Genomic DNA, 4,752 nt, shown 5'->3' on the forward strand with positions numbered 1-4,752 from the left:
GCTGAGCAGAGCACATACACACACAAATATTTTGTTGTATTTATTCATTTTGTATTGTGTCTACCTTTATTTTACAGAGAGGGATCAATATGTATTAGATTGTATCTTCTTTACATGATCATACCTTGACTGACTGTGTCCCTTATAGTGTATTATTATGTTATTCTGCTGCATGTGTGAAGAAAGGTTTTAATGTTGGACCGGAAGTGAATTTCTTATTTTTTGTTTTAATTTGTCTGCCTTATTGTTAACGCACTTTGAGCTGCACCTGGTGTAACAATAGCGCTATACAAATAAAGCTTTATTATGATTATTGTTATTATTATTTGTCTGGAAGTAGGAATAGCATGGTATATAATGTAAATGTAGCAAAGCTTTTAGAAATCTAAGTTATCTACCATACCTGGTAAGAAATAAATCTTTTTGTCCCTAAGAATGGGCTGCTTTGTAAGAAGTATGGGGGGAGTGGTTCCATCAGTGCACTCCCAGCATGCTAGCAGGCAGCAGGCCTGTCAGCAGTCCTGCCAAGGGCCACGTTCCCCCCCTCCATCACCCCCGTGTGAATCCTCCTCAACTGATTTATCGTGAAGCCCTCATCTCTTTCAGCCTCTGCCAAAAACCAGAGTTGGAGTCAACATCAAAGCGAGCCTGGGATGTTGTTCAGTCCGAGATCTGGCTGCTCTCCTGCTACAAACTGGAGGGGGGGGGGGGGTGTCCAGCCTACCTTGGGCTCAGGTTTGCCCGTCATGGTCTTCAGCAGCTCGTGGAGGTGCGGCGAGTTTCCCTGGGAGTACCAGCCGGGTTTATCCAGCGACGGCAGCCCCTCGCTCTCCTCCACATCGTTCACTGGGAGAGAGAACCAGACACCACAGTTAGAGCCGCAGCCAGCTGCTACATGACTACACAGCCTTGACTCCGCCTGCACCCCATCCCACCCCACCACAGCACCACAGCACCCAGCACCACAGCACATATCACCACAGAACCCAGCTTCCAGCAGAACAGCAGTGTGAATTTGAAGACTGTAAGCCAGGAAAGCAGTGTTTCTCAACCTGGGGTCAGCACTTCTCTAGTGTTAAATCTCTGGGATTGTGATGATTAACACAATATAAAAAGGTGTATAAACAGTGTCTTTGTTTCCTCACATCATTGCTTTACCATGTGAAGCAGTTTAAATAGCTGCTTTTATGTACATTGGTACAACAGTGGCAAAAAAGTAAATGGGCTTTGTTAATATAGCGTTTAATCAAGTCGGCATTCACTCATTCACACACATTCATACAGAGGCAGAGGTGCACCTTCCAAAGGTCTGAGGCCTTCTCATGTCTCAAATTACAAAGTGAAAAGACATCTAAAACTAGACCAGAGTTTCCAGATTTGTGGGTAGAAACACTGCAGACCACTGATAATTCAGAGAGGATCATCACTAGAGCTTCATGGGACATCCTGCACAAACCCTGCGCATTGAAACAAATTGAACGAGGCAAAGCTATGGTGTCATATCGGCCAAGAATTGAGGAATCGCAGATGAAGTGTCACCATGTTAGGGTCTCTACAGATGCAGTGTCACCATGTTAGGGTCTCTACAGATGCAGTGCGATTATCTGTGAACGGCCGTAAAGATGGGGTGCTGCCTCATGTGTATTATATGTGTTTGACTGTAGCCCATCCGTGACAGATATGACCCACAAAAACCTTTAACACCTAAAGTGTCTGTTCTCAGGAACCTTGAAATGGTCTGAAAGAACATTAGTTTAGTGTTTTGAGTCTTTTTATTTTTTAAAGAGTATTTTTAAGGATATTTTAAACCATTACCTAATTAAATATACAGACCGATTATAATAATACATTATTTATTATGTTAAAAGTCATTATAATGACTTCCGGTGACGTCATGAGAGAAGCAGCAGCTTAGAAGTGGAGCTCCGCCAGACTATACACAAAAATAGAGACAACTAGTAATATAAGATGTTTTAAAAAAATAAGAAAGAGCACTCCTGCATGATGAGCTCGTCAACCAGAAACAAAGCCCCCAACAAACAAGATATCTCAAAGGAAAAAAACGATAAACAACGGAGACAGGCCAGCCCAGCTAGCGCTAGCTTGACAACAGATAGCAACATGTGCGAGTCGGACCGTGAAGTTACGTTGATGGGTGAGCTGGGGAAACTGCAAGGGAAATCAAGAGGGGCATAATCAAACAAAAATGTCTCTGGATCGACTGGAACAGCCTGTGCTAGATATAAAAGTTAAAATGGGCGAACATGAAGGGAGGATTGATTGATTGATTGATCAGGATTACTCTCCCGAGTTACACAAGAAGCGGGCAAAGGTGCACAAAGTCATCAAGCAGCTAAAAAAGAAGGACATACTGGCGAGGTGTGTATACCCAGCGCACTGTCCAGCGCAGCAAAGGTGCTGAAAGGCCTGGGAGTCGACGTGCGCTGCGGACAAAGAGAACACACGGAGGATGAGTTAAAGGACGGATGGAGGAGCAGCGTGAAGAAAAAAAGAGACACGGTACTGTCAGCATCGGATCTCAGGACATTCCTGCAAGAAGAAGCTTAAATTGTCTCCCGATGCCGTTTAAAAACCCAAAGTGACTGAAACAGGTTGGGAGTCGGCTCTACCGCGGTGAATTTGGTTTTAGGTTGGATATTCGACGGACATTCGCGGAACCGCCAGCAGCGTCAGTTTCCCGGACCCGTCAGCAGCGTCAGTTTCCCGGACCCGCCAGCAGCGTCAGTTTAACGGGGAGATCTTCTCTGCAAAACGAGGCTTCATTTAGGGACCATCAACAAATGACTTTTACAATTACACAAGAAAAATGTTATTTTTAATAAATCGACAGCTTCTCGATCATGATGCGAATATGAAGCAAATTCACTCCAGAGCATACAGTTATTGAATACACATTTTAATACTTTAAATACGTTTTATTAATAGTTTTGATGGAAACATTTGCTTATTTCTTCAATAACTTCCAGGTCATGTGACCTAATCACTCAAAATCAATGTTGGGTCAAAGAACTACATTGGCTAAATAAGACACACCTCTTTTTATTGCATTTTAATACTTACAATATTTTAATATTAATATTTTAATGCGAAAATGAGCTTATTTCTTCAATACCTTCCAGGTCATGTGACCGATTCACTCAAAATCAATGTTGGGTCAAAGAACTACACCGGCTGAATAGGACACACCTCTTTTTATTCCATTTTAACCCTCTAAATATTTTATATTAATATTTTGATGGAAAAATGAGCTTATTTCTTCAATACCTTCCAGGTCATGTGACCTAATCACTCAAAATCAATGCTGGGCCAAAGAACTACACTGGCTGAATAGGACACACCTCTTTTTATTGCATTTTAATACTTAAATAATTTGTATATTAATATTTTGATGCAAAAATTAGCTTATTTCTTCAATACCTTCCAGGTCATGTGACCGATTCACTCAAAATCAATGTTGGGTCAAAGAACGACACTGGTTGAATAGGACACACCTCTTTTTATTCCATTTTAACCTTCTAAATATTTTATATTAATATTTTGATGGAAAAATTAGCTTATTTCTTCAATACCTTCCTGGTCATGGGACCGATTCACTCAAAATCAATGTTGGGTCAAATAACTACACTGGCTGAATAGGACACACCTCTTTTTATTGCATTTTAATACTTAAATAATTTGTATATTCATATTTTGATGCAAAAATGAGCTTATTTCTTCAATACCTTCCAGGTCATGTGACAGATTCACTCAAAATCAATGTTGGGTCAAAGAACTACACCGGCTGAATAGGACACACCTCTTTTTATTCAATTTTAACCCTCTAAATATTTTATATTAATATTTTGATGGAAAAATGAGCTTATTTCTTCAATACCTTCCTGGTCATGTGACCGATCCACTCAAAATCAATGTTGTGTCAAAGAACTACACTGGCTGAATAGGACACACCTCTTTTTATTGCATTTTAATACTTGCATAATTTGTATATTAATACTTTGATGCAAAAATGTGCTTATTTCTTCAATACCTTCCAGGTCATGTGACCGATCCACTCAAAATCAATGTTGTGTCAAAGAACTACACTGGCTAAATAGGACACACCTCTTTTTATTGCATTTTAATACTTAAAATATTTTTATATTAATATTTGAATGCGAAATTGAGCTTATTTCTTCAATACCTTCCAGGTCATGTGACCGATTCACTCAAAATCAATGCTGGGGCAAAGAACTACACTGGCTGAATAGGACACACCTCTTTTTATTGCATTTTAATACTTAAATAATTTGTATATTAATACTTTGATGCAAAAATTAGCTTATTTCTTCAATACCTTCCAGGTCATGTGACCTAATCACTCAAAATCAATGTTGGGTCAAAGAACTACACTGGCCGCATAGGACACACCTCTTTTTATTGCATTTTAACACTCTAAATATTTTTTATTAATATTTTGATGGAAAAATGAGCTTATTTCTTCAATACCTTCCAGGTCATGTGACCGATTCACTCAAAATCAGTGCTGGGTCAAAGAACTACACTGGCTGCATAGGACACACCTCTTTTTATTGCATTTTAACACTCTAAATATTTTATATTAATATTTTAATGGAAAAATTACCTTATTTCTTCAATACCTTCCAGGTCATGTGACCTAATCACTCAAAATCAATGTTGGGTCAAAGAACTACACTGGCTGCATAGGACACACCTCTTTTTATTGCATTTTAA

The sequence above is a fragment of the Notothenia rossii genome (assembly GCF_949606895.1).
Source record: "Notothenia rossii genome assembly, chromosome: 8".
Taxonomy (NCBI): Eukaryota; Metazoa; Chordata; class Actinopteri; order Perciformes; family Nototheniidae; genus Notothenia; species Notothenia rossii.